At 35.9% G+C, this 17,658-nt stretch overlaps 1 protein-coding gene and 1 long non-coding RNA gene across 3 annotated transcripts in view; one reads left to right on the plus strand and one right to left on the minus strand.

The window, feature by feature from the left end:
• The window catches only part of CEP128 (centrosomal protein 128), a 428,651-nt gene that overhangs the window by 378,710 nt on the left and 32,283 nt on the right, over window positions 1-17,658 (plus strand). The window lies entirely within an intron of this gene.
• LOC128594150 (uncharacterized) overlaps window positions 1-17,658 on the minus strand; it is an 86,280-nt gene that overhangs the window by 3,818 nt on the left and 64,804 nt on the right. Inside the window, exons 2-3 of one of the 2 annotated variants that reach the window (XR_008382501.1) lie at window positions 3,384-3,462; window positions 1,428-1,511 (exon numbers count right to left, since the gene is read on the minus strand). This is a non-coding gene — a long non-coding RNA (uncharacterized LOC128594150). The remainder of the gene's footprint in view (window positions 1-1,427; window positions 1,512-3,383; window positions 3,463-17,658) is intronic. The other variant, XR_008382502.1, reaches the window with a different exon arrangement.

Here is a 17,658-nt window from a genome sequence, read left to right on the forward strand (position 1 = left end):
TCTAGACTCTGGTGAATACATAGCTTCTTCCTTAGATTTAACTGTACTGTTTGGAAAATGCACTAACCTTCTCACTTTCAGAATGATGACATTGTAGGTGAATTAAATGTTTAGTGGTTTTTTTCATGTGTAGTTCACTTAGCCATAGAAATTGTCTTGCCAACAAGATTTGGCTTCAGAATTAATGCTTTAAAAAAAATACAAACAAAAACAAGATTTAGGACCAACTAGAAGGTTATCATTATCATTCTATGATTCCTTTTTTTCCTATTTAATCATTTGAATTATACCAATATGCTTTGAAAGAGTGAAAATTATATTAGCAATGACAAAAACCTATAACTTTTATTTGCATTTGTTAGTTTTTTAAATTTAATATCTTTAGTAACAGCTCTATGGAATAGAATTTTAAATGTCTTATTCTAAGGTTTCTCCTTTTTGGAAGTCATCATGAGAAAAATAAAATTGGTTAAATGGGCTAGGTTTTTTATAGTAGTAGTTTTCTCAAGACAGTTTTAATTTGAAATGATTATAAATAAGCCCATAAAAATTAAAATGCTCAGTAATAATGTTAATGATCAAATATTATGAAGTCCTTTGACTTTATATGGCATTATAAGGAGCAGAATTTAATATACTTGGTAGACTACTAAACAGATAAAGTACTTTAGAGTTATAATATCAAATATGCTGAAGGCAATCTCAAGATCATTTATAAAATTCTCTCACAACTCAGCACTTAAGCCTCAGAAAAGCATGAGTGGTCCATACTTGGTCAAGTTGGTATTAGGGCACATGAGGTGTTTCATGTAGGGTGTTTATCATGGTGATACAAATCTACAGAAGTTTGAAATGTCACTGTTCCACTATACGTACAGTAGAACCTGCATAGTTGACCACTTCCCTACATTGGCCACTTCGTTAAGTTGACCTAACTTTTATAGACTGGTCATAGAACCAGAGGTAAAACGTGTAAGGTCAACATGCAGCAGTGGTCAACATAAAGAACCAGGCCTACTGTACTGTACATATATGTGATGCCAGTGGGTAAGCTCTTTAAATTAGAAACGGCATTTTATTTGCAAACGTATCCCCAGGGTCTATCAAAAATGCCTACTATAAAGTGGGCAAGTGATAAACATCCATAGCATGAAATAATGAATATTTAAAGGAATGTATGTTACCCTCACCTAAGACTGCCCTTAGAAATATAAACAGCATCAGTTCAGTAGTTGGAGGAAAATTTCTCCAGAAGAACATCTATTTATTCTCTATTTCCTTGGTTTTCTGGTCAATACTATACTCTATTTGATGTTTCACAGAAGCGCTAAACATTTTCACAAGTTTAATATGATTTTTTTCTGAAAAGGAACCACTATCAGCCAAAAGATAGTAGGCTGATTTTCCAAATAAAGCTAAATGATTACCTGGAAAAAAATCCTGCTTGAGAGCCCTGGATGGGACTCAGTGATGGATATTTACCAGACATAGTATAAGGCACCGTGCGGACGCTGAGGAAGAGAAAAGAAAATAAATTGTGATCTGTGCCCTGAAGGAACTTACACTCTAATTGAAGAAAGAAGTCACTCACATTGAAATAAATTAATGGTGTAAGATGAAAATGCACTAATACAGCATGTGAATAAAAAGATACTGTGTTCTGCAAGAGCTGTTACGGAGATTGTAAAGTGAGTTGAGACATCGTTGTGGTCTAAGTTCACCATGAAAATCATGGATGTTGTAGTTTGAAGACATGAGGAGGAATTTAGATTTTTCTCTGAAATATGAAGAATCAGGCATGTCAGGTAAAAAGAGCCAGAGAAGCCTTTTTTTTATTGGGGATATAAATCAAAGTTTAAAGATAGTAATGAACAAAGGGTTTATTAAAAGGATATTTTTTTAAAAAGGTAAAATCATGACTCTCATGCAAATATAAAATGAACTCATGACAAGTGTTTTCATAGTAGAATCTTGTAAGTTGACCACCCAAGGGACTGTAATAAACTGATCAACATACACAGATGATCAACGTAAGGAACATGTGGTGCATGCCCAGTCTATGAAACTCTGGTTAACTTAAGGAGGTGGTCAACTATGGAGCTTCCACTATATTTAACTCATTAAATGGTGAGGGAATGAGCAAGACGTTACAACTGACTTAAAGGGGAATTCAAAGACTCACACATATGTAGGCACTAAAGAGTGCTCACTAAAAGGCAAATTAGCTTCTTCTGCAGTGGAGAAGAGAAATCAGGGGAACCTTGCCAGACAGAGTTTATTGCCTATGAACAGGAATCACTTGCATTGCTATCAGTTATGTGCAACTCACACGGTTATAAATAACTCAAAGGCAATGACAGGTACAGAGATCCCATAGAAATAGAAAACCCAGACAGTGTGCTAGACAAAAGCTAGCTTTCCGTAACAGTTTGGGAGAGTACAAGAAGCATTCTGGAATTTTGAAATACAAACCAATGAGTTTAGACTTCATCTTTTGTGTCAGGGATACAAAGAGGTTCTTCCCGATTGCCAGTTCCTACTAGCTACGGAAACATTCTGTTAAGAAGGATTCTGGCTGCTTTTTTGGAAAGAGTGCTTTGATCACTTTGCATTCTCTGTCATAGGCACTGCAAGGTTGGGAGGTGGAAGTTTGTAGCCCAGCTATAAGGCAACAGGGCCACTGATGGGTTTTAATCAGGGGTTGTGGTATGGTAAGTGTGTATAGGAATATAAATGTAGAAACAGTGTGCAGGATAGAGTGGAGAGAATGAAAATAGGAATAGAGAAAATGTACCTTGGAGGTGGTCCAACCTTAGAAATGTGCCTGGAAAATTAGGGACAGGGGCAGTTTGGTGCCAGAAGGGCTGGGTCAAAGTGGATACCCTTGTTTAGAAAAGAGAGTTAGTGAACTTAGTAAGTAGAAGGTCAAGGGAGAAAAAAAAACAAAAACGCTACAGTAAGAGTCATTTCTGGAAGTGAAAGGAAATGTAAGGCAATTCAACTTATAGATAAAAATTCAGTTTTTCATATCACCTTTCAAATCTGTCTTTATTTTCATTTCTATCAAGACCATGATAATTTAAATTCTCCTACCTTTGTATTAGTTAAAGGTAGGCATGACTGCAGTAACGGAGAAAGTCCAAAACTCATAGTGAGTTAAATAGGATAAAAATGATTTTCTCTCATGTAAGAATCCAAATATAAACTGTGCATAAAGGTAGGCTGTTGCCATGGTATCAGAAACCCAGGCTCCTTCTGTCTTTTATGCTTCTCCATCCTCAATATGATGCTTCCAACTCATGATCTAATGCCTCTTTCACATCTGGCACTTATGTTCGCATTCTAACTAAAGAAAAGTAAGAGAGAGAGGGCATGTAACTTACCTTTAGTGGAAACCGGAAGCTGCACTTCCAAATTTGCTCAGATCCATGGTCCAAAACGTAGTGACATAGCCAGATCTAGCTCTCAGATTCAAAAAGGTAACCAAATAAGCCATAGACTTTAGGAAATTTCAAAGCAAACTTCTAAACAATTCACAGGTCAAAAAATATACCTAATGGAAATTATAAAATATTTAGAACTGAATAATGATGAAAATAAACGTTGAAATATGTGGGATAGACAAGAAGTAGTATCTATCATGAAATTTAGAGATTTAAAGGTTTACGTCAGAAAAGAGAGGCTAGAACTCCATAAGATTATCACCCATCATAAGAGAATGGAAGGAAATTAAATTAAAAAGACAATAAACCTAACGAAAGTAAAAGGAACAAACAGAAAAAAAGACTAGAAATTAATGAAATTGTAAGCAAACATGCAACAGGACAATCAGGGCCAGCAAAGTAAAATTGGTTTTTTGACCAACCAGTCATAGTGAAAAAGACCAATGTCCATTATGAATAAAAACAAGTACATAACAGAGCTACTGGTGAGTTTCACCACATAGCAGAGTATTGTTCATAATTTTCTAATTATAAATTTGAAAATGAGAAATAACTAAATATTTTTAAATAATATAATTTGCCAGAACTAAGAAGAAATAACATGATTAAATTTGAACAATGTTTTAATCAATTAAAATTTTATTCAGAAAGAGCTACCAATCTCAAATTTATAGAGAAGTTCTACCAAACATTCCAGGAGCAGATAATTTAACTTTTATGAAAACCCTTCCAGAGACTAGGAAAAGAGGGAACATGCCCAGTGCATATTGTAAATTGGCATAACCTTGTGCCAAAAGCCATAAATGTATAAATAAGGGAAATTAGGGCCTTTTCAGTTATTAACACAGATGCAAACATATTCAAAATGTTAATAAAATAAATTCAAGCATGTTTAAAATGATAATTTATTATGAGCAAATTGAGTTTATTCCAGGAATTCAGGGTTGGTTTAATATTAGAACATTAATCAATGTAATTTGCCATTACAATTGTCTGGTGGGCTTTAATTAATACTAGGTCTTACCCTAGGTCAACAGAATCTGAAGCTAGCATATGTTGAATTACTGGGATTATTACGTAAGAACTTTAAAAGTAGGTCTAGAATATAATCTAGAGTGACAGAGTAAGGAGAAATAAAATTTGATTAAGACATCTCACTAAATGAGTGAGAAGCATTTAGTGAGATGTCTTAATCAAATTTTATTTCTTAATCAAATTTTATTTGACCATCATCATTATCATCATCGTAAACTTTTTAGCAAACTAAGAATAGAAGAAAAATTCCTTAATCCAGTAAAGGTTGTATAGAAAAAAATCTATGACAAGCATTACCTTAGCTTTGCAATATTAAAAGTCCTTTTTTAAGGCCAGGAACAAAGTATATGCCATTTGATAACTTCTGTTAAACACTGTGCAAGTGGTCCTAGCCAGTGCAGTAAAACTATCATTATTGGCAAGTACTGCTATTGTTTATACAAAATGCCCAGGGAATTCATAGTTAGATTTTGGAAATACAGAATTTAACAAGTCGCTTTGATAAAAACCAGTATATTCTTTTAACTGCAGAAACAATTGCTGAGATAATGTAATTAAAATTGTATCTACCTTTCATAACCAAATTCCTCCTACTTTATTAAAAAACAAAGTTGAAAAAATATAAAATGCACCTACTTCTCACTCCTCCAGAGTTTCATGATGGTAAATTCCTCTGGGCACTTTTGAGTGCCAAAAAGGGGTAATTTAAGGTTTTAGTACCTGCTGGCCTCCATTATTCAAGGCACTGAGGTATGACTTCCTAGTCACATGTATATTTTTGTTAAGAACAGAGTTGTATTAGATATATGGGGTATTGGGATTGAGGTGTTCTGAATTAGACATGTATCATTAATTGAGAATGGGAGGAGTGAAGACGTTGACCTCACATCTTCCACGACCCTGCTATAAACGAAGAATGTATAACTCCAGAAATCATCACACAAGATTGTCGGTAAGAAATCATTGAAGGTAACAGTATCTTATTTCATCCAGATGACCAACTCTGGCCCGGCTCTATGCCTTATCTATTTATCCATTTTAGAATTATAATTCAAAAGTGAGATAGTTGTTACAGGGACACATATTAACACATCTAATTGAATTGAAAAGTGAAATAAGACTTTTTTTAATGCCGGAAAGTAAGCCTGATTTGGCTGATTGGTTTGACAATGAGGGCTGGCTTTCCCAGTCTTCATGTCCAGGATTTATATGAATATATTTTTAATGCTAAAATAAAATGGCCATATCAAAGATATTATACTGATAGAGTGGTATTAAAGTGAATACGATTTTTATTTTTCTCAATCTTTTCTGCATGTTGAATTAAAGTACCTCTAAGTGAAAGAACAGTTGCAGTCATTTGGTAAGTCTTAGTAAATAAAGCCTTTTTGATATATCTTCCAGAAATGGGAATTAAACAGTTTCAATAACTACATTGCAGTCCTTTGGTAGGTTAGGGGGTTTCTAATTATTTGCTTTCCAGAAAGTTGAAAGAGGACTTAATAGAGCTCATAGATCATTAAAATTAAATTTTGATGACATATTACTATATAATATTTGCTACAAGAGTAGGAACACTTTTCAAATTCAAGAAATTCAAAACATTGTCATAACAAAACTGCTTTCCTTCTCATGTACTTTTTCCGTAAACAAGATTTCTCAGTAATTAAATCTATAAAGACAAAAATTAACAATTATAGATGGTTACAAGGAGTAATTAAGTACAGGAGAAGAAGAAGTTACATTCATTCTATTCCATTAAGGAATGTACTTTTAAAAGCTTTGGAGTTTTTTAGCATTTCACATTTAATAATTTTTCTCAAAACCTATACCCAGTATTAATTATAATGATTGTAACGTTGCTAGTTATATACCACTAAGAGCGTTATAGTCATAGGAAATTTAAAAAATCAAGTTTTTCCTGTATATTTATATATACATTGCTGTTACAAAGACAAAATATGAAGAGTAAGCAATAAAAATACTTATACATATATTTTATATTAAGATAAATATCTATAAGAGAAAATATATTAGAAATATTATAAAAAGGGGGAAATATAAGATAAATTTCTATCTGTTTTAAAAAGAGGATCATATTTATTTTGCAAGCGGATAAATGGTAGCAACAAATTACTTCGGTATTTAAAATTGACTGGATAAATTTATATGGGTGATAAAGAGTTTTTTTTGAAAATATCACTATTTACAATATGCCAGAAATGTCATCTTTTGCAACTACCTAAACTTAGGATGAAAACATTTAGACAAAAAGCGTGTGTACGTTTATGTGGTATGTGTGTGCATTGGGGGCAGGGGATACATAATACAAAAACTTTAGGAAGTATCTAATCAAAATTTTAAAAACCAGTGACTTGGAACAACTGTGTAATTAGTAGTTGCAATTTGTCACCATTTAATCAGCTTCTCAAATGCGTAAAGAAGTCTTATGTCCCTTATTTTCCAAGTGTACTTACAAATAATGCCTTAACATGATTTGTAGGATAAATCTTAACCTAAAGCTGTATGGAGAAAAATAATACCCAGGTTTTTCCATATTTAGAAATATTGGGTGGCGCCTGTGGCTCAAGGAGTAGGGCGCCGGTCCCATATGCCGGAGGTGGCAGGTTCAAACCCAGCCCCGGCCAAAAAAAAAAACACACACACACAAAAAAGAAATATTGTAAAATACTGGAAAACTCTTAAAAATATTATTATTTTTTTAAAAAAACTATAGTCTTCTGATAAACCTAATAAAAGCATAACACTGGGAGAAAAAATGGTGCTAGGAGAAGTGGATAGCCACATGGAAAAGACTGAAACTAGACCCACACCTCTCAACACTTACAAAAATTGACTCACACTGAATAAAAGATTTAAATCTAGGACATAAAATGATAAAAACTCTAAAAGAAAGCATGGGGAAAATAATTAATGATAGAGGCCTGGGAAAAGATGTTATGAAGAAGACTCCATTGCCAAGTGCAGCAACACCAGAAAAACATAAATGGGACCTGCTCCGACTTGAAAGCGTCTGCACAGGTAAGGAGGACACAGTTCACAAAGCAAACGGACAACCTTCAGAATGGGAGAAGATACTTACATATACGAATGTAACAAAGAGCTGATTACTAGAATCTACAGAAAATTCAAGCAAATCAACAAGAAAAGAGCAAACAACCCAATTAATCTCTGGGGAAGAGAAATAAACAGAACCTTCTCTTGAGACAGACAAATGGCCAACAAACACATGAAAAAATGCTCATCATCTTTAAGCATCAGAGAAATGCAAATCACATTCACCTCGAGAAATCACCAATCCTGGTGTGAATAGCCCACATTACAAAGTCCCAAAGCTGCATATGCTGGCGTGGGTGCAAATTGCAAACTAATGCAGCTTTTTTGAAAGAAGTACGGAGAATCCTCAAAGGTAGACCTTTCATTTGATCCCTGAATCCTATTACTAGGGGTCTACCCAGAAGAAAAAAAAATCATTTTACCATAGGATGTTTGCACTTGAAGGTTTATAGCAACTCAGTTCACAATCACAAAGATGTGGAAACAACCCAAATGTCCATCAATCAACCCATTAATGGATTAATAAACTGTGTTATATATATACCATGGAATACTATTCAGTCATCAAAAAGATGGAGACTTTACATCTTTTGTATTTCCCTAGATGGAGTTGAAGACCATTCTCCTTAGTAAAGTGTCTTAAGAATGGGAAAATAAGCATCCCATGTACTCAATACTAATTTGAATCTAGCGGATGAACAACTATGGGCCCACACAAGAGGAAAACCACAATTGAATTCAAGAAGCCGAGGGTAGGGGAAGAGCAGAAGGGGCTCAGCTCCCAAATAATGGATACAATGTCGGGTACATGGCACGCCTCCTTGGTGAAGGACTTTTCCTAACAATGCAAACAATGTAACCTAATCATATGAACACTTCTATTAAACCAGAAAAAGAATTCTCAAAGAAAAATAAAAACTACAAAATTTTAAGCAGGATGCATTCAGCTTATATTATTGGTACCAGATTTGAATTCTGCATACTGGTTAATCTTCAAGAACTTGGTGTCCAAGATTATAAGAGTAGGCCCATGTGTCTCAATGAAAATTACAGACTAGGTAACAAGGCATACACCTGCTTTGTCTGTCTGCACTCAAGTAGACAATGCTAGGGAGGGGGTGATTTGTGGCTCATCCTCCTATATGTGCAAATCATTCTGTAGGCACATAAGTTGAAGAAGAGCCATCAGGCTTTCTTAGGACACTGAATTGTGCTCTAGGACACTTAGGAATATAGGGGCCCAAATGTAGAGTATACTTACTTTAGTATACTGAAGTGCCCCTGTTAAGCTCAGGAAACAACTGGCTTGAGTATGTAAATCTGGCCGAGTACTGTTAATTATTTGCAGGGCCTCTCCTAAGTATTTGTAAGAATCTTGAAGCTAAGTAAAACTTGCCTTTATCTCTATACAAAGCCAGAACTTGCTGTTTTAAAACCAAAGATCAAGCTAGGTTCATTTTTGGTTTTGCCAAGGCTATGAGCCTCTCATTGAAGTTGTCTGAAAGGTCCAGTCCAATTGGCTTTGCACCAAATAAAACGCAGTGTGCTCTGTACGGTTTTGACCCAGAATCAGGTGAATCTCAGCAGTTTTGGCTGAGCTACATTGTAAAATTTTGGATTTGTTCGGACTTGACACTTCCTGGGAACCCATTCAAACTGAAACCGGAAAAAAGTTTTGCACAAACCCTGTCCTGACCCATCCTGCCAAGTTTCCCACTGCTCTAATGTTGGTCTACCTTCTGTATATTCGCATCGAGGGCAAACGGAAATATCCTCATGAATCTCTCATGAGGGATCTTGGGTAAAACAATCTAGACATTCTCCTTCCTCTACCTTGTTCCAAAATACTGAGCCCACTTTCTGTGTTGGTCAATAGTAAAATATGAACGTTCTCCAGTAATAGGGGCATCTTCAAAAGGTTATGCTTCTAAAACATGACTGCTTATGGTCAAATATAGCGAATACTGCTAAAACAAACATGCTTTGTATCTTATTGCGGAGTTGCCTTGTGACCAAAAGGTGATAGCCAACTTAAAAATAAAAGGCTTTGTTTCAGTCTGCAAAAATTGTTTTTTACAGCCCTGTCAAGCTTTTCAAAAGCATGGTGACATAGGGAAGGGATCCTTGAGAAATTACATGAAGAATGCAACTTCAGCAGCAGATGAATTTAGTGTGTTGCTGAATTGCCCGTGGTTTGTAGGTCAGACTGACAGCGTCGCGTCTGGTGTCGATGAGTCGTGGTACTGCCTTCCTCACTGCCTATCCTGAACACTACCAAGAACAGAGCCTTCTCTGGTGCAAGTGTTCTTGCTTTATGCTGTAACATAACATATAGTGCAATGGAAGGATATTTCTGAAAAATGTAATACCTATAAGAAATGCCTGATCTCTTTAAGAGAGTGTTTCTGGGTGAAATCACAGTGATAGTACAGCGGGGACATAAAGTTCATGTGCAATTTCAATAGTAAACTACTGCACATGAACTTTATGTCCCCCCTGTATGTTAGATTTTTTTTTTTTTTAACGATGTTAACTAGAAAACAAAACTTGGTATCTCACTCTATTTAATATTTCATAGGTGGATGTAGTATATGTTATGCACATTTTTGAAGCAGCCTTTAATGAAAAACTAATTTGGGGAGTTTTCATTTTGTGCATATGATTTTAACAAATTATATTACGGACAAATTTTAGCTGAAATTATATGCCTAGTTTAAAATGGTAGAAAGTGATTAAAAATAATAATAATAACTGATTAAGAGTCAGAAAATTGACGGGCACGGCGGCTCATGCTTGTGATCCCAGCACTGTGGGAGGCTGAGACGGGAAGATTGCTTGAGCTCAGGAGTTCAAGACTTGTCTGAGCGAGAGTGAGAAAAATGAAAACCCAGCCGGGCACTCCAGTGAGCACCTGTAATCCCAGCAGCTTCGGGAAGCTGAGGCAGCAGGATGCCCACAGCCTGAGTCTGAGGTTGCAATGAGCTATGACGCCACTGCACTCTGCTCAGAGCGTAGGGTGAGACTCTGTCTCAACAACAACAACAAAATTACTTAAAAAAGATAGAGTTAGAATATCTAGGTTGTAGTTACATCTCCACCACAGTCAAGCACAGAACCCTAAGTAATGTTTCTGTACTGCAGTGTTTAATTTTTTTTTTTTTTTAATGATTAGGCTGAACTAGATAATATGTAAAAGCTCCTCTCCCTAATAGGCTTTAGTCTAGTGTAAGAAGAATTAAAATCTGATCTTCACAAGTTTCCTACCTGTCCAATAGTTGCTATCAAAGGATTTACTCTAGTTTAATCATATCGTACTATGTGACAGACACTTACTGAGTCTCAACACTGTGTAGAAAATACAGCAGACCAGGTCCTGCTGCAACGGAGCTCACGTTTTAGATCATGTTACAACTAAAAGGAGCCCTGAAGATCCTTGCCAAACCCCTCACTGTATACATGACAAGTCTGGGTGCTAGACGAGTCTATGAATTTCTGAGTATGACAAAACTCGGGCTAGAGTTTGTGTCCTGATTAGCAACACGATGTCTATCCATTCCACATCCCCCACTTGTGACTGGTGAGAGAAATGAAGATGTGAGTAAGGAGCAATTACAGCATCTGGTCAGTGATACAAAGAGCAAGAAAATTCACCATCAGATCTCATCTTTACCTTGAGCAGGGCAAGAAGTAGACTCAAAAATAGGGCACTAACTGTTTTAGACTATATTTAGAATTGTCAGTATGTGCCCTAAGCTAATTGGTAAATGGGATTTTACAAAGCAACTTTGATCTAGATTTTTTTCCTTTTGAATTTTGAATGAAAGACTTGGACTCCCCCTAGATTGCATTACTAGTTCTGTCTTGTGCTTTCTCAGTGATAAACACCTCAGTTGATCTTTTCTTTAGTGCATCTGCATATAACAGCTCTAATACCACTTATATGAATGTTTATAAAGTTTATTTAGAGCTTTTAATAAACTTTGATCTCAGATGAAAGGCTGGAGAGACTATAAATTGTCACTATTAGCACTATTAATATACATACCCAGAGTGGTCTCATGTTAATTATTTAACATTAGTGAATGATTTCAGCCTGTCCTTGCCCCCAGTTACATTACACTTGAACATCAAATAGTGAAACACCAAACCATCGAAATAGCCCTTCTCTCATTATTCTCTTTAGGCTCTTTCCTTAATTATTTTGCGTAGCTGGTCTTCCATAAATGTTTTTCAGGAGGCTCTCTCATGTTTTTCTCTACCAGCATCTCACATCTACCTTTGCTTTCTATCCCAAGCAAAAGCCGAACGTGTTTTTGACATGTTTATTTCATTGTCATCAGGCACTAACCACATAGTCTAAAGCTTTCTAAGCCTAGGTAGACACACTGACTTAAAACACTTGGATACAATGAAGTACTCCCTGTACATCTTATTTTAATTTTAATCCCTTTCATTTCTAACTCACACTGTGTTTTACGTTGTAATACTTTTGCACCAAAACCTCTAATTTGACATTTGTTTTTTCTTGAAGAGAGTGTGTTTGTTCCAGAAGGATGGGAATTGAATGACAGGATAAAACAAAAGCCAGATGATCTCTAGCTGCTTTATAGGGTGATGAGAGTCTGGTGGTGGGAACTGGAAGACCTGATTGAAAGTTCTGACTCACGTGGGCACCTCACTTAACCTCTGTGAGCCCGTTTCCTGTTATCTATGAAATGGGCCTTACACTTGTCCCACTTATCTCAAAGGTTTGCTGAGAAGATCAAATGAGTCAATGGATTGGAAAGTCCTTTTCTAAATTATAAAAATATCCCTCCCTTATGTATTTATTACTTTCACCAGCCGGAAGAACAGCATATGGTCAGGACATTATATTTTGGACCCACTTTTGCCTCAGTGGTTATATGTCTTGGCACTTTGTTATATAAATCGACCTCCAAATTTCAATTATTTCTAATTTAGGCTCTAGGAAGTTCAGATTTAGAGTTCTTATTTAATAGCCCCACTGATTTTAATTCAGCCCATCCCTAGCTCCACATTCTGTTGACCTAGAGTAAGATCCTGTGTTGTTTAAAGCTCGCCAGACAATTATAAGAGCAGCTGTGGCTGAGAATCACTGACTTAGGCCATCCTCAACGTGTCCTTTATGAATCTGCCTGGTGAGTACAGTGGATGACAGAGAATTCCCAAGTCCAGCTCCTGTACTTTGAGCAGCTGTGTTGTTTGTGCGACATGTGATTGACCTTTGTCTTGCAAGAGGATTGGCCTGTCTGTATTGAACAATCTCACCTAAAGCAAGCATGGTCATCATTTTATGCAATCCGCTGTGGTAGACATCCACTGTAATCGAATGACAGGTTTCATGAAGCCGTAGTGGATACCAGCGTGCACCACCAAACAGACACCATTCGCTTTTTTCATGAATATTTGGTTTTAGACTGTTTGAGCACTTCTTCTTTATCCAAACATTGTGCTGAACACTTGAGATTGTCAAATAGAATCCATTTTTTTATGGATAGAAATGGTTTCCCTATATGTCATGATAGGAAAGAAAGGCAAGTTTCCAGACAATTTCTCTTGTGACTCTCATTTTATTCACACAGAACCCATCTATCCAGCTTCCTTACATTGCCAGTTTGTTTCAGATGGTCCAATATTGTTGGAAAAGTAACATCAAACCTTGCTGCTAATTCACAGCAAGGTTGGGATGGATTTGCCTCCACTACAGCTTTCAGCATCATTATCCACTTTGGTCTCAGGTGGTCCATGTGCAGCTCATTTTCAAGATTAAATCATGGAGCTTCTTATACCACCAATGTACTGTGCATTCATTAGCGACATCCTTCCTGAACACTTCATTAGTATTTTGAGTGTCTGCACTGCATTGCTTTCATGATGGAACTCATATTCAAAAATAACACAAACTTTTTATTTATCCATGTTTTCACAAAAATTGCTTTAAAATATTTCAGAAAGATAGTCATAAGCCAAAATGTTCATTTGAAAGAATGAGGATGTACTTTCACTTTTATTTATTTAATTTAAAAATAAATAAACCAAGAAGTGTCAAAGTGAAATATCAGAGGTATCAGCTGTCAAACTTGGTACTTAAGGAAATCAGATATTCCATACTTAAGAACCTAATATTATGGCTGAAGATTTCTGAACTTATAAAGCCTCCATTCTTATAAAGGGAGCTGTAAGAAATCCTACCCAAACTTGGCCCCAGAGGGGAACACTCTTTGTATCTTCCAAGGCTTTTTTCTGTACAAACATCCGTGAAATGCTATTCTGGAACAAAAGCTTTCACAAGGCACGTAGCAATGCCATGGAGAAGGGCTTCCCAACCAAACAGTGTCTCATTTTTCAAGACAGTATGGCGTGTTCTGCTTGGCTCAACATTGTTTTTCAAAATTGTTACCACTTTTATTGAATGCAGGTTGAGATTTCAAATTTTTTCATTTTTTCTCATAATGACAAAGAGAAGGAGGCTGACAGAAGACATTTTAGTTATTAGATGACTCAGAAGATGAATATAAAGCACTCTACATTCGCATGACGATGATAAAATTGATTATAAAAGCAAAAAGCCTGATTAAAATATAGATGAATTATTGCAAATCCAAGAATCAGTAGTGAACATTAAGTTTCTAAAACAAAAAGGAAATAGGGTGCAATCATCTGGTTTGTCTTTCTTTTTTTTTTTTTTGGTGGGGATTCATTGAGGGTACAATAAGCCAGGTTACACTGATTGCAATTGTTAGGTAAAGTCCCTCTTGCAATCATGTCTTGCCCCCATAAAGTGTGACACACACCAAGGCCCCACCCCCCTCCCTCCGTCCCTCTTTCTGCCCCCCCATAACCTTAATTGTCATTAATTGTCCTCATATCAAAATTGAGTACATAGGATTCATGCTTCTCCATTCTTGTGATGCTTTACTAAGAATGTCTTCCACTTCCATCCAGATTAATATGAAGGATGTAAAGTCTCCATTTTTTTTAATGGCTGAATAGTATTCCATGGTATACATATACCACAGCTTGTTAATCCATTCCTGGGTTGGTGGGCATTTAGGCTGTTTCCACATTTTGGCGATTGTAAATAGAGCTGCAATAAACAGTCTAGTACAAGTGTCCTTATGATAAAAGGATTTTTTTCCTTCTGGGTAGATGCCCAGTAATGGGATTGCAGGATCAAATGGGAGGTCTAGGTTGAGTGCTTTGAGGTTTCTCCATACTTCCTTCCAGAAAGGTTGTACTAGTTTGCAGTCCCACCAGCAGTGTAAAAGTGTTCCCTTCTCTCCACATCCATGCCAGCATCTGCAGTTTTGAGATTTTGTGATGTGGGCCATTCTCACTGGGGTTAGATGATATCTCAGGGTTGTTTTGATTTTCTCTAATATATAGAGATGATGAACATTTTTTCATGTGTTTGTTAGCCCTTCGTCTGTCATCTTTAGAGAAGGTTCTATTCATGTCTCTTGCCCATTGATATATGGGATTGTTGGCTTTTTTCATGTGGATTAATTTGAGTTCTCTATAGATCCTAGTTATCAAGCTTTTGTCTGATTGAAAATATGCAAATATCCTTTCCCATTGTGTAGGTTGTCTCTTTGCTTTGGTTATTGTCTCCTTAGCTGTACAGAAGCTTTTCAGTTTAATGAAGTCCCATTTGTTTATTTTTGTTGTTGTTGCAATTGCCATGGCAGTCTTCTTCATGAAGTTGTCTTTCAACAAGAAGGCTTTCACTATGTAATGTTTTGCAACAAGAACTTGGACCAGCCCATTTGCCAAAAGGATATGTGACGGTACTCTTTAATTCTTTATTATGTGTCACATATATGTGCACCAGAATTTACTTCATATGGTTTGCAAGTGGGAAAATGTTGAAAGCAGATTATGTAAAAAAAAAAAAAAAAAATTAGGAGGAAAATGATATCATAATGAAAAATGTTATTATATTGATTATTCTAACTAATGCTTATTCATCTAAAGGTGATAAAACTTATGTAGTATAGAAGATAGACTTATCCATTTATAAAACTTGTTAACTGTCGCATTTTTTGAAGTACTATGTTTTGAAAATGCCAAGCACAAAAAGAAAGAGCTAGAAGTAATGATAAACTAGAACTCATCAGAAATGTATTCAAAATCTGTAATCAGTATTTACAAGATGGGTATTTTCCAAGTTCATGATTGACAGTTTTTCAGCAGAGAAGCAATATAAAATTTCCAAATTTGCTCTAACTTCTTGCGGGTTTCCTGTCCTACAATATCCCAAAAAGTGGAACATCTTTCTCATTTAATTTGATCTTACTGCTTCCAACTTCATTATTTCATTTAGAGTGAATTTCAGAATTACTGTCACATCCATATTGATTTGGCAGCATGAGAGACCATTCCCAAATCAATATAAATTATCTAATCTTTCACATTAGCTATTTTTAAAAAAGTTGAGAAGCAATGGTAGCAACAAATTCAATAAATATTTATTGAGTAGCTGTTAAATCTTAGCACCATACATTTGAAGAATAGTAAGATATAGTTCCTCTTAAGAACTTCATGTTTGTGTTCCCCCAAAAATCATACTTAGAAACTCAAACCATTAACCAGATGGTATTATGAGGAAGAACCTTTAGGAGATTATTGGGTTTAGATGAGGTCATGAGTATAGAGCCCACATGATGGGATTATCATCCGTGTAATAAGATAGTGGTTCTCAACCTTCCTAATGCAGCAGCCCTTTAATACAGCTCCTGTGGGTCGCGACCCACAGGTTGAGAACCGCTGTGCTAGAGAGATGATTTCTCTTTTGTCTATGTGGGTTACATCAAAAAAGTGGCTACGTGCAAGCCACGAAGCAGGCCCTGACCAGACCAGGTCTGCTGCAGCCTGGATCTTGGGCCTCTCAGCCAGGAGAACTATAAGAAATAGGTGTTTGTTGTTCAAGCCTATATAGTATTTTTGTTACATCAGCCAGACTAAGACAGTTCTTATGTTTAAAAACCTCCATTTAAGAGGGGAAAAAATGGTTAATGAAAAAATTACAATATAATTTGTTTCTCTGTATTGCCCTAACAATGTATTTTCATTCAGAAACCCAAGTGATCTCTTTAAACTACATCTGGTCAGGTTTAGCAGAATGAAGTCTGGTGAAGTGATGTTACAGATGTGATTACACATAGTAGGTGTTTAATAAATTTTTGTTGAGTAAAAATTGGCAATTTTATGCAGTGTGTATGGATAAGTTTCTGTGAAAACCTACCTGATTTTCAGAGTATTGTTTTCTGGAGTTTTCATAGCATGCTTGAAATGTCTATACTCATGCGGTTTTGGCTGCTTCTAATTTTAATGTGTCTAGGAAGGGCTGAAGGCCTTATTCGTTTTAGTTTAAGATGAAGTAGGCAAGGCGTCCTAAGTTCAAAATCTCAAATTATTTTGGCAAGACTAGCTCCTTTTTCATACTACCTACCAGGCCACAAAGCTTCATTGTTGTCCAGCTGAAAGAATGAATGCATGGCTTTCATTTAGGGTGGGGGGATTTCTAGCAATTAAAGTTTGAGGAAAACGGTAACTATTGGTTGTGGCAAATGTTAGATAAATTTGATCGCCAGATAACATTGTCAGCTATAAACCAGTGTCCACTGGTTTTCATAATCCATCTTCCGTCATCCATGGCTGAAAATCAGTACAGCACCTGAAAGACTTCAGAAATATATCCTTGTGCTCACAAATAATTCATACGTCCCTTCATACCCTTTTTATTCAGCCACTCAGGAGCGTAGTTTAATAGAGCATCTCAAACACATTTATAGTTCACCTTTAACATTAGCTGTTTAAAAGACGTATCTGCCAAAATGTATTACTGTAACTTTAAATTATTGATAATTTTAACTAAGTACAGTCTGGCAGTGGGGATTCCTTGAGATAGTTCAGCTACATTTTTGATGGTTTTTAAATATACCTCGTAGTTTCTGCTCCTATCTTCTTTGGCAGCGGTCATCAAGGGAACGCTTTGTACAAAATCCAAATGCGTGTTTTCTAAGTGTTCAATAAAAGATTAATTATGAAAGAAAACTTTAAAAATATAAGCAGAATTGAT

Source organism: Nycticebus coucang, chromosome 9, assembly GCF_027406575.1.
Source record: "Nycticebus coucang isolate mNycCou1 chromosome 9, mNycCou1.pri, whole genome shotgun sequence".
Classification (NCBI taxonomy): domain Eukaryota; kingdom Metazoa; phylum Chordata; class Mammalia; order Primates; family Lorisidae; genus Nycticebus; species Nycticebus coucang.